The sequence below is a fragment of the Nicotiana sylvestris genome, chromosome 1 (genome assembly GCF_000393655.2).
Source record: "Nicotiana sylvestris chromosome 1, ASM39365v2, whole genome shotgun sequence".
NCBI lineage: Eukaryota > Viridiplantae > Streptophyta > Magnoliopsida > Solanales > Solanaceae > Nicotiana > Nicotiana sylvestris.
This window is the reverse complement of record NC_091057.1, coordinates 31,150,033-31,169,594: the sequence shown is the minus strand read 5'-3', so window position 1 is coordinate 31,169,594 and position 19,562 is coordinate 31,150,033.

Genomic DNA, 19,562 nt, shown 5'->3' with positions numbered 1-19,562 from the left:
AAAATAAAAAAAGGAACGAAAAGAACAAAGAAGGTGGAAAAACAAAAAAAGCTGACGAGCAGCTGCGCAGGGAACGAACCCCACCCCCATGCGTCGTCTTCTTCACGACCCCCTCCCCCTTCATGACACCCATTGTCTTCCACTAAACAACCCTAGAGAACCAGCAACGACCTCCCCATCTAACCATCTTCTTCTCCACCCCGTTTCCCTTTACAACAAAAGACCCCCCTAACGTCTTCTCCTTGACACAAAGAAGTATCCATGGAAACCTTATGAGCTTGAAAATAACATGGCTTGACCATGAACAACCGCAAACCTTAAGCGATCATCCGAAAATAACTCAAAAAATGGGAGCTGGCTTCATCTTTTTTGAAAAGCAAACAAACAGACCTAAGAGGATCAAAAACGTTGAGCTCCTTCTCCTTCCAAAAACTTGGAGCTGTTGCTGCTTCTTCATTAGATATGCCGCAGAATAGAAAGCGACCTCCACCTCATTGACTCATCAGTCTCAACAACAACAGCCACATCTGCTCACCCCAAATCCATCTTTAGTCAGTCGCAACACCAACCAGCGACCAAACAACTTAAACAACCGCTGTTCGTCGGAAACCAGACACACGACGTCACCGACGACCACCATTGAAGCTGGCGAACACATACACACACACTGCTACCGTTCCACCATCCCACATCTGTCGCTACCATAACTGGCCAGAAATGAAGCAAAAATAGTGACAAAAACGTGAGAAGTTTCCAGTCATCGTCCCGTTCGAGGTCGTCGAGTCAGTGTTCCGTCCGAGCTACTGTCAGTTTTGAGTTCTTCTGGCGAAACTCGGTCAGTCCGTTGCTTGCCGAGGGTCTGTTCATGCTCAGCCATCGTGCTGTATTCTTCTTGTAACCCGTTGATAGATCATTAATATATTGAGAGGCTTCAAAGGTCCGTTGTTTTCTTCTTTATCGTTTTGCTTGGATGGTTAAATTCCTATAATCTGTTTGGTTTGAAATTAAATGGTGTTATTAATATGCTTCATGTTGTTCATGTTGTTGATTCATTAGTGGCATTAAAATGTAGCATCCATAGAGTTTAATCAATCATGACAGACTTGGATTTTTTTTGGAATAATATGAATGCTCATCGTTAAGTCCTGATGCATTTTAGTTTTCTTCTACCCTGTTGGTTCTCACGTTTTAGACTTGGTTCTTCTTCACGGATGGAATGATAAGACTTGAGTCAAAATAATAGTTGGACCAGTATTTGCTAATTTACGTGGGTTGTATGGTCACTTGGTCTAGTTTAATTGAATAAGTAGTTGTACTGCATTTCTGGGCCATGGCCTGTTAGTCAAGGCAGTGGAGATGTTTGTTTGTCTTTGAAAAACAGAAATTTGATTAGATAGGAGTATCCGTAGGTGACTTTAGTTGAGTAAAATCTTTTGAAATAGTTGGAGGCGTGCCATGTTAAATAAGCTTAGCTATGTCCCTCGAATAATAAAATCCTTTGAAATTAGAAATTGAGGTTTGCCATTTAGCGAATTTTCATGGCCCTTGCAAAGTTAACAACGCGTTAGTTGCTTTAGGCGCGTTATTTTTAATAATATTACCTTCCTAAACTCGGTTGCACATTTCATGTGACCCAAATCCAAATCTTAACAATGTCAAATAGAATATGTCTCAGACTGCGGGTGCATTTCATGTAGCGCAGTTAAAAGATGTGTTTTGGCTGACATTGAAATCTTCCTTAAAATGAATAAGAGCGATTATAAATTTAAAATTCATATAGGTTCAAAATGTTCTAAAATAAGATAATAGGCCAATTATAACAGTTGAGCGACCGTGCTAGAACCACGAAATTCGGGAATGCTTAATACCTTCTCCCGGGTTAACAGAATTCCTTACTCGGATTTCTGGTTCCCGGACTGTATTATAGAGTCAACCTTTTCCTCGATTCAGGATTCGAACCGGTGACTTGGGATACCATAAATCTCTCAAGTGGCGACTCTGAATCTTTTAACAATAAATCCCGTTTCTATTTTTCTTTAATTGGAAAAACTCCTTTATTTATACCCCTTCGGGGGTGTAATGAAAAAAAGAGGTGTGACAGCTCTAGCGACTCTGCTGGGGATCGAACCCAGAATCTTTGGTTCAGGGTTCAAGAATTCGTTCTTAGAATAATTGTTATAGTTGGTTTTATCCATTGTCTGATTTTGTTACATGATTTGGGCCTGATGTGCTAATTGATTGCTTTTACCGCTTTAATATTCCGTGAACTGTATATAAACTGTTGCGAAATCCCTCTTATCTCTGAGTCTTCTAAATCATGAAGAAGTGTTCACTTCGTACGACTTCTTTTCTGTTAGAGTCATATTCCAAATTTAGAACGAGGTTCGGATAAGTTGCAAAGCCGGTGAAGCTTCTGTATTCCTGGTACGCTGCCCCTCCTCGGCTCGAGTTATCCGCTCGGGTAAGCCAGGTCTAGAACAATAAACCCAGGTTTTAAATCTAGTATAACAAGACCTCATGTCGGATCCCTAGTAGGAACGTTTGTTGCATCATGTGCATTTGACTTAGGGGACTCAACACAGGGGTTGGGTCCATCTAGGACAGGTGTACCCAAAATAACAGACCATCTTGATGCATCATGTGTGCTACATATTGCATTCCTTCAAGGGTTAAAGGGTCATTTGGTGGACCAATGATAATTCAGGGCGAATGAAAAATAGGAAGGAAAAAAAAGGAAAAAAAAAGAAAGGGTGAAGTGTGAGGATGAAGAGAGTAAGGCCCATTTATGTTTTCTGTTAAATATTTGTTAAAAAAAAAAGAGCTTGAAAATTGAAAAAGATTTTGCACTTTTTATCATTTTTCAAAAATCAAAAATAAAATCAAAAAAAAAAAGAAAAGAAAATCCAAAGAGATTTTACATGTTTCATCATTTTTCGAAAAAAAAATAAAAAGAAAAAATGTGTTTTCTATATGTTAGTTATTTTTTTATTATTCTCGCCCGTATCCAATCTGCCCGAAATACGCGAACCTGATTCTCGTCTCTCGGGGCGAGATACGTAGGCAACCCACATAGGGTCCGGTCTTCCTAGTAAATCTTAGGTTCTTGGCTTTGCGGGGTCTTAGCCAAATTTGCACTTCTAGCCACCTTTTGGCCAAATAAGCCATTTTGCAAAAATAGCCTCAATCGTGACTTGCGTGTGTCTTAGGGAATGTTATTGTCTCACATAGTGTTGGTTTAAAGTTTTCTCATACATGTGTGGATTTATTTACCGAAGTTTTAGCATAACAGACACCCCGTGACCATCCGGTCAGGATTGCTCATGAAGGAGTTGCTTAAGGAGATTTGTTTTATGTTTATGTTTTGAGTCTGTTCTTCATTTTATGCCGTCTTTTACTTTCTAGTCTTGTACAGTAATGTCAAGTCTTTTGTTATTGTATTTTCTGCTTTATATTTGAAAAAATGTGTTGTAACTTAAAAATCCAAAAAAGAGATGTTGCATTTTATATTTCCGTTATAAGTTTTCTTTAGAATACTAATTCTAGAAATGAAAAAAAAATTGAGGTTGTTTTTCCTTTAGGCAATTAATATCTAGGACTTAAAATGAATTGTTTTTATGTTTCCTTTAGTATATTAGGACCAAAATTCAAAAAAAAAAAATTATTTTAGTACTTCTTTAAAAGCTTTCTTTAAGGTGTTAATTCCAAAATCCAAAAAGATTTTCTTTTGAGGTGTTTCTTTGGGAAATTAGTGGAAAATGAAAAAAAAATTCTTTTTATTTTCATTAGAACTTTAAGATATTGTACATAGAAAATATACTTTATCTTTTGTTTATCATTAGGATTTTTTTTAGGTAATCAAAATTGAAATCCAAAAGCATTTTGTTTTATCTTTTTCATTGCTCGTTTCGGAATATCGCGTCAGGATATCAAATGAAAAGTTCAAAATATGTTTCTGTGGTTTATTGTTTAGATTTCCTCCTTAAAAAAACAAATCAAAAAAATATTTGTTTTCTCTTCTAAGGGTTTTCCTTAATAGTTTCCCATGAAGTGTTTGTTTCAAAAAAAAAAAGAAAAAAAAAAGAAAAAAAAAAGAAAAAAAAGAGAGCAAAATATATGCTCGTTAGGCTTGAGTTTAGAATAGGTTATAGAACATTAAGTCTAGAATTTTTAAAAACAAAAAAGAGATTTGTTTCTTTTATTTCCCTTTTCTCGTCAGAGTCATTAAGGTAGAAACAGAGAACGTCAGTTTGTTTCCTTTATTTCCGATCTTTCAGAACTACGCAAAGATCTGATTCATGCGGCTTTATGATACATAGGCAACCTACATAGGGTTCGATCGAATCATTTTTTTACTGTTAAAAGAAAAGGAAAAAAGGAAAAAAAAAGAAAAAAAAAGATGAAATTGTGGGATGTGAGAAATGAGAGGAAAGAAAAGAGTGAAATTAGAAAAAAAGAAAGAAAGGAAAATGATCAAGCAAGTGCTAAAAAGAAAAGAAAAGAGAGGATTGAAATGAACAAATCGGGATGATGCCAACTGACCTTCGTACCGTCACAGTCATTTTAGAACCGATAATTGTGGCTTGGTGCATTGCACATAAAGTGAGATTATCTTATGTTAAATGCCCTAACACTAACGTGATGGCTTCATTTTGTTATATCCATAGTAGAAGGGTGGTTGGTTTGTGGTTTTTTAAAGTGGTAACTCTTCTCTACAACATAAGGTCAAAAGGCAATGGCAAGCAACAACAGAACTGAGTTGGTTGATACCGGTGCCCGGAAGCAGTTGTTTGAACAGGACAATGGGTTGGTTGAAGAGGTAAAGATGTTAAGACAACACATGGTGGACATGTATCAGGCCTGGATGACTAGGAAGACACCACCCCCGCCACCACCTAGCTTCCTAAATATTACTCTTACCCAAACACCGGTCACAGTGCCAGATGATCCCCCATACTCTCCAGATCCACCCGCTTATCATGGCTTTCCCAACCACCCTAGTAGCTCCGTCACTCATCTTCCAATTACCTTTCCCAAAAATTGCCCTCCTGTCTTATCCATCATCCCCAACAATGAACACCCACTCAAAGCTCACGATGCCCAATATTACCCCTCAAAGGTTGCCCACAAGGTTCCAACTCATACAAGCAGGGCCCGCGGGATGAACCTCATGTTGAAAATGAAAAGTTTACAGGAAGAAAAGGGCAAGATGGGTGTGGGGATCCGGTAGACCATTTGAGGGATTATTGCCGTAAAATGAGAAGTGTTGGCGAGAAAGATGATTTGTTGATGGCGTACTTCAGTGAGAGCCTGACTGGGGCAGCTTTGGAATGTCACAATTGTCAAGATGTTGGTAAGTGAACTACATTGGGTGACATGGCTCAAGATTTCGTCTGATACTTTCAATACAGATCTAGTGTTGTCCTAGACCACTCCTCCCTATCTCAAATGGAAAAGAAACCCAAGAAAGGTTTTAGGGATTTTTGGCTAGGATGGAAAGAACAAATTACTCGGGATAGTCCTCCCATTTATAGAAAAGATGTTGGCGAGCCTAGCCGACGACATGGTCCAGTGGTCGTTCTTGCTAAACGCTTTCAGCCCAATGTCGACCTCGTGGATAGTCTTGTAATCCTCCCCAATGCTACTTCTCCCCACAGAACTCCCAAATTCATACATCACTTTCCCAGTACCCTGTCCACAATGCACCACCATATGCTCCACACCCACAAGGCCCGCGATGGCCCACACCACTTCCCCAAATGTCTTACCCTCCCCCACGAGCCTGCCAAAAACCCCTTGGATCAAGTTTCAGGCCCAATCAAGCATTTAAGAATGAGAGGTTGTTGAAAAAAGAAAAGGCTTTCACCCCCATTGGAGAATCATATGCCAGTTTGTTCCAAAAGTTGAAGCAATTGGACATGTTGAAGCCAATTCATATAAAAATGACAAACCCTCTGTCAAAGAAGTTTGATTTTTCTCAAAGGTGCGCATATTGCTCAGATGCCCCGGGGCATAACATAGAGAAGCGTTGGAATTTGAAGAAAGCAATTCAGAAGCTTATTGATGTAGGCGACATTGTCGTACAAAATCCAGATGCAGCAAACACTAGCCAAAGTCCATCGCCTGTGCATAATGAGACGCATATGGGGGTATGGTTTATTCTGAAAAGGAATGTGATAATTCTTCTGGGAGCCTTGGAGGTCCACGTGCTACTAAGCTTTTAGCGCTATCAGGGTTGATCTTAAGAACGAGCCGGCAAAAGGAACCCAAAAGCATTTTGTTAAGAATAATGTGATGAAGACTTGTGGAGGTCTTAGTATTGCTGATGCAAAATTCAGTGGCTAAGATACCATGCTTGGTAATTGGAAAGACGCTCCAGTTCTTGGTCAGCCGGAGAGGAGCTTTTGGTGGTTTAGTTTGTTGTCATTTCTGTTGTCCGGGTTATTGTAGGGTTGTAATCCGGACATCGTCTTGTGACTCAAATCCTTCTATCCTTTATTTTGTCTAGTTCCTTTGGTCGTATTATCTCACTTAGTGTTTTCTAGGTTTGTTCTAGGTTTGTAACCCCAGTCTAGTTTATTTGTTTTGTTGTCCAAACCCTTTCACCATCTGTCTAATGCAAGTTTCTGTTTTCTGTTATTTCTAGTCATTTTTGTTTAGTTCTCTTTTCCTTTTATAGTCCTTTTCCTGTTGACTGTAATGACATGACATGCACGCGTAATTCTCAGCCTGGTTTTAAAAGTCAGTTTAATCACGAAGCAATGAAACAATGTTGAAGATGTAGGGACATTTGAGGGAAATAAGTAAATGCATTTTGAGATCACTTCAAGCCCGAATTGTGTGAAACTGGGGCAGATAGAACATAAAGAACCTCTATTGAAATGCATCATGCCGCATCAATTGAAGATAAAAGCAAGTTTCCCCCAAATTTGTAGGGGGCCGTTCGTGGTAATGAGAGTGAGAGTGTTGTCCAATGGTGCTTTTTATATAACAAATGTAGAAGGTGAATGTGTGGGTACAGTTATCAAGTCTGACGCAACCAAAAGATGTTACGAATGTTTTCCTTGGTTTGTTTAATTGTGTTGTTTGTACTTGACATGTTTTGAAAGTTGGAATGGTGAGGACATTTTGTTCTGCTATCTAAACACTTTATCTCTCGTCACCCCTTTTGAGCCTTATTTATTTTCTTTCATACCCCTCTTTCGGAATCAGTAGCGAATACCAGAAACATAAGCATGAAAGATAAGAAAAGGAAGAAAGAAAAAGAGAAAGAAAAGGAAAGAGAAAGAAAGAAAGAAAAAGAGAAAAAAAAAGAAAAAAAAAGAAAATAGAAAAGAAGAAGAAAAACAATAAAAAGAAAAAGAGAAAAACAAAAGAAAAAAAAGAGAGAAGAAAGAGAAAAGGAAAAAAACACAACAACAAAGTAATTCCTATGTCATGAACTACGTTCGACCTAATTCCTTTTAAGGATACGTAGGAAACCTCACGGTTCGGTCTCACCAAAATAAAAATCTAAAAGTCCCCAAGCAAGAAACTGGGGCAGAAGTTGTGGTTGTTGTAAGAAATCTGATTCCGAAAGTTGTAATTTTGAACCCATGAGAATTGTTTTTGAGTCTTTGACATCCTTTCTTTCTAACCTTGTCCAAAAGCCCACATTACGGTCCAAAGAAAGGCCTTCTGATCAGTCTCTGATAAAATGCCAAGTCGAGCAAATAAAGGCAATTCATTGTCAGGGGCAACACTCTGATTTAAGCAGGAAAATAAAATGAGAGGGTCTTATTGGTGAAAACCCTCACGGGCACCGTAGGGCAACGAGAGCTGAGAGAAATCCAAAATGAGAGAGTCTTATTGGTGAAAACCCTCGCGGGCACTGTAAGGCGACGATAAGTTGAGAGAAAGAACAGAATGAGAGAGGCTTGATGGTGAAAACCCTTCGGGCACAACAAGTCGAATAAGGATTGTGAATCATATTGGATAATTGGAGCATTGAAGTCCAGTTTCACGGTTCAGGAGTATAACAAGAGTTGAACATCAGACTTGTTTGACAGATTAGGCCACTTAATCAACATGTGCATGTCATGGTCATTAGAGTTGGTATCCACATCTGATAGGTTTCTACTTTGTAGTTTTCTTGTTAGGAATCATCTCTTTCCTTTGTCCTTTACTCTATTCCGTTTGTATTGTTTACTTCTTCCTTAGTCCGTTTGGTTAGAATAAGTGAAAAATGACTTCAAAATTTGCCACCAGCTTTCCAATTGCACAAAACGGGGTTTGGCCAGCACATCAAAGTGGCATAAGTTAGGAAAGAACAACAAGTGCACTGAGTTGGTAGCAATCAACATGCTTTGGAGTCCATGAGAAATACAAAGGTTTGGTATATTCCAACATGGAGTGGATGGCAAATAATGTGCTTTGGAATTCATGTCAACACAAGAGCACGATGCAACAGATGGAGGGTGTTAGGTGGACGGATCAAAGGTATTTTCGGTGAAACACAAAGGTTGGTAAATGTCAGTTCATGAGCAATGCAACAGATAAAGGGAATTGGGTCTGAACAGAGAAGGGGTATTTTCTGTGATAAGGATGACAGAGAAAGTGGTTAGTCCATAAGCAAGCAAGGTCCTCGAGTGGAAATCAGTTATCATGGGAAGTGAAGGAGCAATCGCCCTCAAAGTCAAGGCCACAAACCAACCACCATATTTTAAACTGACAATATTTTTCTTTGAGATGAAACAGGGGCAGAAAATTTTGTTTGTTTCGGAGAGACCCTCCGCAAGGAAAAGCAAGCACCAGACAGATTTGACCGTAAACTTTTAGGATCCTCCTTGAAAATGGGACCTAGTTTAAAGTTCAGAAATAGCATAATCTAGCATAAATGTATCCCAAAAGAATATAAGTTAGCTTAGAAGTTTGCATGTTCGAGATAGGATTCAATTAGGAATTCCAGGACCCTCCTGAATAATGGGACTTAGCTTTAAGATTTCGATTAGATAACAACATTTAGTGTAAACTCTGCTGTAGGGTAGTATCACCCTTAAGATAAAATTTGACGTTTGATTTTCAGGACCCTCTTGGATAATGGGGAGTAGTTTAAAATCCTCTTAGATAGCAAGATTTAGCAGAAGTCACACCTGTAGAAGATATAACTTAGATTTTAAATTGTCGTTTAGTTAAGAGTTTTCAGGACCCCCTGAATAATGGGACCTAACTTTCAAATCCTAGTAATACTTGATAATATGATTTAGTTTTACAATCATATCTGTCCCCAACCACCAAACTGGAGCAGAAAATTTTCTTTGTTTTTGTCTTTTTTGTTGAAGTCAGGAGCCCGCCTGGAGAACAGGGAATACATTTCAAGTTGAAGTCAGGAGCCCGCCTGGAGAGCAGGGAATACATTCAAATGCAGTAGTAAGGAGCCCGCCTAGAGAACAAGGGAGTACCATTAAGTTTTAGCATTCAAATTCATTGTCTCGTCTAATTTGAAATCAGGAGCCCGCCTGGAGAGCAGGGAATACTTCCAAATGTAGCAGTCAGGAACCCGCCTGGAGAGCAGGGAATAATTTCAAGCGCAACAATCAGGAGCCCTCCTGGAGAACAAGGGAGTACAGTTTAAGTTTTAGTTTTCAAATTCTTTGCTTTGTTTATTTTGAAGTAAGGAGTCCGCCTGGAGAACAAGGGAATACATTTCAAGTTAAAGTCAGGAGCCTACCTTGAGAGTAGGGAATACATTCAAGTCAGCAGTCAGGAGCCCGCTTGGAGAGTAGGGAATACTTTCAAGCGCAGTAGTCAGGAGCCCGCCTAGAGAACAAGGGAGTACAGTTTAAGTTTTAGTTTTCAAATTCTTTGCTTTGTTTATTTTGAAGTTAGGATCCCGCCTGGAGAACAAGGGAATACATTTCAAGTTGAAATCAGGAGCCCACCTGGAGAGTAGGGAATAGTTTCAAGCGCGGCAGTCAGCAGCCCGCCTGGAGAACAAGGGAGTTTAGTTTAAGTTTTAGTTTTCAAATTCTTTGCTTTGTTTATTTTGAAGTCAGGTGCCCGCCTGGAGAACAAGGGAATACATTTCAAGTTGAAGTCAGGAGCCCGCCTGGAGAGCAGGGAATACATTCATATGCAGCAATCAGGAGCCCGCTTGGAGAGCAGGGAATACTTTCAAGTGCAGCAGTCAGGAGCCCGCCTAGAGAACAAGGGAGTACAATTTAAATTTTAGCTTTCAAATTCTTTGTGTTGTCTATCTTGAAGTCATGAGCCCGCCTGGAGAGCAGGGAGCACTTCCAAGTTGAAGTCAGGAGCCCGCTTGGAAAGCAGGGAATACTTTCAAGTCAGCAATCAGGAGCCCGCCTGGAATGCAAGGAATACTTTCAAGTTAGCAATCTGGAGCCCGCCTGGAGAACAAGGGAGTACAATTCAAGTTTTAGCTTTCAAGTTCTTATTGCTATTTGGTAATGTGATCCATTTTACACTTACATCTGTGCTCAGCCACCAAACCGGAGCAGTAAATTTTCTTTATTTTGTCTATTTTGTTGAAGTCAGGAGCCCGCCTGGAGAGCAGGGAATATATTTCAAGTCAACAGTTAGGAGTCCGCCTGAAGAGCAGGGAATACATTTCACGTCAGCAGTCAGGAGCCCGCCTGGAGAGCAGGGAATACATTTCAAGTTAGCAGTCAGGGAGCCCCACCTGGAGAATAGGGTCAGTTTTTACTTTAGTCAAGCTTAGTTTATAGTTTTCCTAGTCTATTCTTTAGTTTAATTTCATCACTGCATCAATAGTACAAGTGGTTTACAATTTTTCTAACAACCCACAGATCTTCCTAGTGCAATTTGGGGCAGAAAATTTCTTTGTTTTGTCTATTTTGTTGTAATCAGGCGCCCACCTAGAGAACAAGGGGAAACAACTCAAGTTTCTAGGGAAAGCAGTGTCGAAGGAAGACAACTCGAGTTTCAAGGGAAAGTAGTTTCGAAGGAAGACAGTTCAAGTTTCAGGGGAAAATGGTTCAAGGTGCAAAGGAAAACAGTGTCAATTAACAAGAGAAGACGGTTCGAGTTCAACAGTCAGGCGTCCACCTGAAGAAAAGGAAAAGCATCTCAGATTGCAATTCAAGTCAGCAACCAAAGAATCTCGCGGCAAGAATGCGAGTCAACAGTCCGAGGTGATCAACAGAAGTTAGTCACAATAAAGAAAAGAGAGAAAGGCAAGAAGTGAATCCAAATGCAGAAGTTGATGAAAGATGTGAACTGCTTAAGACGTGGTGGAAGTCACAAGCACTACATGTCTGGTCCTGACCCAAAAGCTGTAGAAGAACGAGCTAGCACCTGCAGCTAACAAGTGCCAAGGTTCAAATCTAAAGTCTGCATGAGGAACCATTCAAGACTCAAGATCAAGCTTCAGAAGACTTATAGATAGGAATCTTGTAACTCGTAGTTGATAGGCTTAGCTAGTCTTTTTCATGTTTTGATTTTGATGTAATAGCAGGACTGCGAACCGGAACCTCGACGGAACAACACCTCGACCGGCTCTCCACCTCGGTATACTCTATCATCTCACTCATCTCTGAACTACACGTGGCCTGATTCCTTTATAGCCAAGCATATGTAGGCAGCCAGATACCAGGGCTCAGTCATATTCCCCTTTTCTCTTAGTTTTAGTCTCTCCAAATAAGGGTCGGGTCAAAAAATCTGTCTAGTCAGTCTTTGTCTGAAAACTCTGTACGTTTCCAGTCAAAGAGGAGCAGCTGTAGACATGTGATTTTTGACCCTCCCCAAGATTTTTCATATGTTAGCGCGTAAGTATTTAATTTAGGCATAATATAGATATTTTAAGTAATTTTGACTCTTTTACTTTATTTTATTACAAGAAAACAAAAAAAATCACTAAAATAGGTTCATTAATGTTTTGTAGTCATTTTAATCTTTAAAAAAATCCTAAAAATATATAAAAATAGTATCGTATTTTTATTTTAATATGATATTTGAAAATGCCAAAATAGGTTTGTTTTAATGGTTAGCTTTATTTTAATAATTATCTGAATTGTAGGATTAATTAATAAATGGGCCCGTATTTTTAATCTCGTTCGCAGCGAAAGAATAGAGCTTGGGCTCGAGCAACCCATCTTTAGGCCTAATTTTGGACCTAGCCCATTATTGTCAAGCCCATAATTCCTAGGCCCATACCCCTTAACCTAAAACCCTACCAAAAACCTAGACTATAAAATAAAAAAAGGAACGAAAAGAACAAAGAAGGCGGAAAAACAAAAAAAAGCTGATGAGCAGCTGCGCAGGGAACGAACCCCACCCCCCTGCGTCGTCTTCTTCACGACCCCCCTCCCCCTTCATGACACCCATTTTCTTCCACTAAACAACCCTAGAGAACCAGCAACGACCTCCCCATCTAACCATCTTCTTCTCCACCCCGTTTCCCTTTACAATAAAAGACCCCCCTAACGTCTTCTCCTTGACACAAAGAAGCAGCCACGGAAACCTTAGGAGCTTGAACATAAAATGGCTTGACCATGAATAGCCGCAGACCTTAAGCGATCATCCGAAAAAAACTCAAAAAACGGGAGTTGGCTTCATCTTTTTTGAAAAGCAAACAAACAGACCTAAGAGGATCAAAAATGTTGAGCTCCTTCTCCTTCCAAAAACTTGGAGCTGCTGCTGCTTCTTCATTAGATCCGCCGCAGAACAGAAAGCGACCTCCACCCCATAGACTCATCAGTCTCAACAACAACAACCACAGCTGCTCACACCAAATCCATCTTTAGTCAGTCGCAACACCAACCAGTGACCACACAACTTAAACAACCGCTGTTCGTCGGAAACCAAACGCACGACGTCACCGGCGACCACCATTGAGGTCGGCGAACACACACACACACACACACTGCTACCGTTCCACCATCCCACATCTGTCGCTACCATAACTGGCCAGAAATGAAGCAAAAATAGTGACAAAAACGTGAGAAGTTTCCAGTCATCGTCCCGTTCGAGGTCGTCGAGTCAGTGTTCCGTCCGAGCTACTGTCAGATTTGAGTTCTTCTGGCGAAACTCAGTCAGTCCGCTGCTTGCCGAGGGTCTGTTAATGCTCAGCCATCGTGTTGTATTCTTCTTGTAACCCGTTGAAAGATCTTTAATATATTGAGAGGCTTCAAAGGTCCGTTGTTTTTTTCTTTATCGTTTTGCTTGGATGGTTAAATTCCTATAATCTGTTTAGTTTGAAATTAAATAGTGTTATTAATGTGCTTCATGTTGTTCATGTTATTGATTCATTAGTGGCATTAAAATGCAGCATCCGTAGAGTTTAATCAATCATGACAGGCTTGGAATTTTTTTGGAATAATATGAATGCTCATCGTTAAGTCCTGATGCATTTTAGTTTTCTTCTACCCCGTTGGTTCTCACTTTTTAGACTTGGTTCTTCTTCACGGATGGAATGATAAGACTTGAGTCAAAATAATAGTTGGACCATTATTTGCTAATTTACGTGGGTTGTATGGTCACTTGGTCTAGTTTAATTGAATAAGTAGTTGTACTGTATTTCTAGGCCATGGCCTGTTAGTCAAGGCAGTTGAGATGTTTGTTTGTCTTTGAAAATCAGAAATTGGATTAGATAGGAGTATCCGTAGGTGACTTTAGTTGAGTACAATCTTTTCAAATAGTTGGAGGCGTGCCATGTTAAATAAGCTTAGCTATGTCCCTTGAATAATAAAATCCTTTGAAATTAGAAATTGAGGTTTGCCATTTAGCGAATTTTCATGGCCCTCGCAAAGTTAACAACGCGTTAGTTGCTTTAGGCGTGTTATTTTTAATAATATTACCTTCCTAAACTCGGGTGCGCATTTCATGTGACCCAAATCCAAATCTTAACAACGTCAAATAGAATATGTCTCAGACTGCGGGTGCATTTCTTGTGGCGCGGTCAAAAGATGTATTTTGGCTGACGTTGAAATCTTCCTTAAAATGAATAAGAGCGGTTATAAAGTTAAAATGCATATAGGTTCAAAATGTTCTAAAATCATATAATAGGCCAACTATAACAGTTGAGCGACCGTGCTAGAACCACGGAATCCGGGAATGCCTAACACCTTCTCCCGGGTTAACAAAATTCCTTACTCGAATTTCTGGTTCTCGGACTGTATTACAGAGTCAACCTTTTCCTCGACTCGGGATTCGAACCGGTGACTTGGGACACCATAAATCTCCCAAGTGGCGACTCTGAATCTTTTAACAATAAATCCCGTTTCGATTGTCATTTAATTGGAAAAACTCCTTTATTTATACCCCTTCCGGGGTGTAATGAAAAAAGGAGGTGTGACAGTATATACTTGTATTGTTGAGTTCCCTTGCCGGGATAGTGTAGTCTATTGTTGATCCCTGGCGAAGACGGGTAACTATGATTATTGTTGAATGTATATTTGGAACGGGTTGCGCGCTGCAACATTATTAGATATTATATTGGATCGAGTTGCACGCTGCAACAGTTATATATGTGGATCGGGTTGCACGCCGCAACAGATATTATATTGGATCGGGTTGCACGCCGCAATAATATTAAATGATAAGGGATCGGGTTGCGCGCCAGTATTGTCATTGTATTGATTGTAGACATCGAGTGTCCTCCCGTACTTTATTAAGTTTCTGATAGAATTGATATGTTTCCCCGAAGCATGTTTCCCCCTCCCTTTTAAACTATTATTATCTGTTTATATTTTTGTTGTATATTATATAACTGCACAGGTTTATCTGGAGTCTGGTCCTAGCCTCATCACTACCTCGCTGGGGTTAGGCTAGACACTTACCAGCATATGGGGTCGGTTGTGCTGATACTACACTCTGCACACTGTGCAGATACCGGAGTGGCACTAGATCAGCAGCAGTAGCTCGGGAGCCAGCCTTCAGTCCACCGAGACACCGAGGTATCCTTGCAGGCGTCCGCAGGCCCGGCGTCTCCTCTATCTTATTACATATTATGTTATCTCAAGTATTTGAGACAAACAATGTTATATTTCTTTCAAACAGTTGTATTTAGTACTCTTAGTAGTTCGTGGATGTTGTGACACCAGGTTCTGGGTAGAGGCATGTATGGACTTTCGAAACATTCTGGTTTTATATTTATTTAAGACTTCCGCTTAAATCTCATATTCCGTTGTTATTTAACTATTTATCTCCTTGTTAATATAATTGGTAAGAAATTTTAAAATAAAGGAGTTAATGATTTTTAAGTTCATGACTTGCCTAACTTCTACAAGTAGGCGCCATCACATCTCCCGAGGGTGGAAAATCCGGGTCGTGACAATCGTGCAGTCAAGTCTTCTATATTGTCTTAGGCCTAGCTCTATTAGGAACTTCTGGACATTATGAAGCATTAGTTTGATGCTTAACAATGTTGCATGACATTGTTCTATTGATGTAGCGTTTGATAAAATCAACATTGATAGTGTGACACCAACTACTAGATTCTTAAAAAGAATATCCTAGAAGTCACTCATAAATCTGTACTGGTTATTGTCCTCAATATGGAATGATTGAAGACTTAATAAGTAGTGAAATAAATTTGCTATAAGAACATATAATTTCAGTTACCAAATTACATTCAGGTTAATTGCTATTTGAGAATTGTTTGCTCGCATTTTGAAGCTAAACAGTCGATTTTTTTTTTTGTTTGCATCCATATGCTATGTACTATGTAGTTCTCTGGTATTTTTGATGACTTTACTAATCCAAACAATATATTGAATTTTGACCTGGGTTATTTGAATACACACTTAAGAAATTTATTTGTGAAATTATTAGAACTCGTGAGTGCACACTATTCATAAATGGCAGAAAAAAAAAAGTGTTGTGATTCTTTCCGGTATATGATGAAGATGATAATTGTATGGAGGCGTTGAAGAGATTCAATGACACCTCCCATTTGGCCAGAGGGAAGTTTGCACGTGATCACAATTTAGAGGAAATGAACGAGATAAAGGGACTGGCGTTACGCTTGTTTGAAGAAATATGGTTAAAGAAAGACAGAAACCCCGATAAGTAGAATTACAACAAAGAAGGAATTGAATGCCTTGGTGTCAGCCATAACGATTCAATAAATTAATATGAGGCCTTATATTTTGTTTTTATTAAAATGTACATATGTCTGCATCCATATTTGTAAAAAAAGTTAGTGTTGTTATTTTTGTCGTACTTGTTGTTTATAGTATAATATTTTAAATGTCATAAAGCCTTTAACTTCACATAGTAATACTATTTATTTATATTAGTAAGGGGTCATTTGAGTAATAGGATGTTAGACATGTACTTATAATATATTACACTTGACATTATGGTAAAAAATTATATTTACTAATATGAAGATTTGAGTAGTTTAATTCAAAGTTCTAAAATATTTTTATTGTTAAAAAGTAGACAATCTTTTTTTCTTTCTTTATTTACTACAAAAAAAATTTCCGCTTGTTTATTTTTTCTGCAAATTCTAATACTATCTAAACTAAAATAAAATCATAAAATTTACATAAATTTTTTCTGAGACCTCAAAATTTTGAGGGCCTAAATCAAGGCTTTACGATCTTCCTTTAAGTCATCCATCCATCATTGATATTCTCAATTAAATTTTATAGAGTCTCAATTAATATACGACAATAATGATAAAAAAATATTAAAGGTAATAAATGTGTCATTCAGTTACCAAATGTGAATGAAGTTGGTTGAGTCGCACGTTCATGGGGCAGTGATCTCAATGGATCAAGTGGCCTAATACCAAAAAAATATTAGAAGTCCCTTAAACTTCTTTCATAAGTTTCATATAATAATGAGACACAAAAAACCTACCGGGCTTTGATCTAGTGGTGAGAGAGCAAAGTATAATGTGTAGATTAGGCGCAAGTTATGATATAGAGCTCTTCCCTATACAAAATTATGGTATTAATGAGCCCATTATTAATCGAGTTTTGAGCCTTGCGACACTTGCCTCGAGGATTTCTTAGTTAAAAATGACGAGACACGAAAGAACTTACTTTCTGATATATCGATAAATCAAATGTGACAAGTAATAGCTAATTTATAGAATCTGAGTTTTAAACAGAAAGTAAAATAGTGAGAAACTTCAAAAAAGATTATACATAGAGAAAGAAAAATAAAATTAATGAGAAAGCAAAATGCCAATGGAAATTAGAGTTGCTTGCTCCTCTCTCTCCCTCTCATATATTGGTGTTGCACATGGATGTTACATTCACAGTATAGGCAATATAGATGATTTTCAGTGTTAGACCATATTGACGAATTATTGCATTGCTATGCTTTCTTACATATGTTCTTGGAACTCATTTAAGATCACATACTGAATGTCAATGTTAAACTTCTTTGTGCTAATCATGGTGGAAAGTTCTACCTTTAATTGGGACCCTCTGTTCGTTTCTGCATTGACATTGGTAATATTTTCTGTGTAATCACCGTGATTTTCTAAAAAGAAAAATAGAAATAAGGAACAAGAACTCGAAATATTTGGTGATAAGATGTTAACTTCGTGAAGTGAATTGATTGCATTTGATAATTAAAAAGAACTTGTTTAGCAAAAATTGCATGTTAATTAAACTAATAGAACACTTAAATTAAGTTTTGTAAATATTGCGGAATATACTCCATTTTTAAGGATCTGTTTGGTTTTCACCATATAAGCTAACAAGAAGGAGTAGGAAAAAAAAAATGAACGATACTTTCGTTGATTGCCGTATTACGAGTGTTTTGCAGGAGTACCTTTGGAAAAGCTGATGAGACAGTACAATTAAGGCTATGTTTGTTTTAAGTAGTTAAGACTGATTTCCCAAAAAGGAATGAAGAGATATGGGGAATCAAATATTCTCCTAGTAGTTGAATCATACATTTGTTATACAAAAACTTATAGAAAGAAGGTTTGTATATTTACCCCCCCTCCCCCCTCCCCCCTTCCCCCCCCCCCCCAAAAAAAAAAAACTGCATGTATAATATTTGAGATCATTTAGAGGTATGTATGTCTTGATCTTTTATGGAGGGAAGCACAATTTTTTTAATAATTTAAGTTATATATAGTGATAATAAAATTTATAATAGCAAGCTGCATGATTTATTATTAAAGCAATAAAAAAATTTACTCATAATTGTTGTTTACAGAACCACATCAATTTAGTATGATTAAGTATAAAAATGAGTCATTGGCTTATTTTTATAAAGGGATCCCTCAAATAAAGAGGTTCAACGGGTTGAATCCTTGGCTTATCAGAAGTTCAAACAGTCTTCATATTTGGTAGAAATGTATCTACAGAGAAGTAAAGCTACGTGAATCAAGTTAGGAGAATGATAACACATGATATTTCTACTCAATTATAAAGCATAGGAAGCTGAAACAAGCCACAACACAACTTAAGGATGATGCAGGCACATGATAATCTGATCCAGGGGCTATTGCAAACTTGTTTGTTGATTACTATTCTGACTCATAGGAAGAAAGTATACATCTAGAGTGCAAACTTTTACTAGTTTTTACTCGGGGAGAAGGTGTTAGGCACTCCCCAAGTCCCGTAACTAGTACGGTTGCATACATGATCAAGTTGACTTTTAAAATATTCAAATTGAAGTAAAATCACATAAAAGAAAAATAAACATAAAAGAGGCTCGAGATCGTCCCCACCTAAAAGAAGAAAAATTAAAATTAAAGTTCTAAATTATCCTACACTACTTATTCTACGATGTTCGTCACGGCCTCCAATTACAAAATACTACGGGGCATTCCCCAAAATAAACTATGTACAGATCCTTCGGGCATTCTCTGGATAAATTTAGCTAAGAGAACGACCTCTCGCCTCAAAACTAACAAAAATCCTAAAGTTTGCCTACCCAGGTGATGACGGCCTAAAACATGCTCCTAACGATCCAACCCAAAAACACGGGAGTAACGAAATTGTCTTAAGTCTAAACTCTTTTTAATTTTAGTCCAAAACCCACATACCCATTTTAGCAAAACAATCCAATATGTTTGACAGTTAAGTACATTTGTTCTTCAGCACATGTTTGTATTCTTATAATGTGAGTTCAACTATTTTCTTATAATAAAAAAAAACAAAGAACCAACTCAAACAAATTTGAAATTGACACTGCAAATCACCACATGATAACAACTAAAATGCAATAACAAACCAACATAGAATATTCACATAAGAGAAGAAATAGAAGAAGTAGAGTTTAAGATAGGACCTCAAAATGAAACCGAGCTTCACAAATACTCGAGCAAAAACTATGGAACGGGGCTGGAATCGGGAACTCGAAACCACACGGACAATGTTCAAATGGCTCAAACTCAAAACGGCTCCAAACTTAACTAGATTCCATGTTTCAGAAATTTAAAACCGAAGAAAAATGAAAGTTGTCTATGTATGTATGTGTCTCTTTTCTGTCCTTGCCCAAGGAGCCTTAATTGTAGAAAAACAGAAATATTTTTAATGTATAATTCTCTTATGGAATTTTAATGAAAAATGAAAATAAGGGAAAGGGGACTCTTCGTCTGTTTCGTCACTCTTTTTTCTATCTGTGACTGTGTG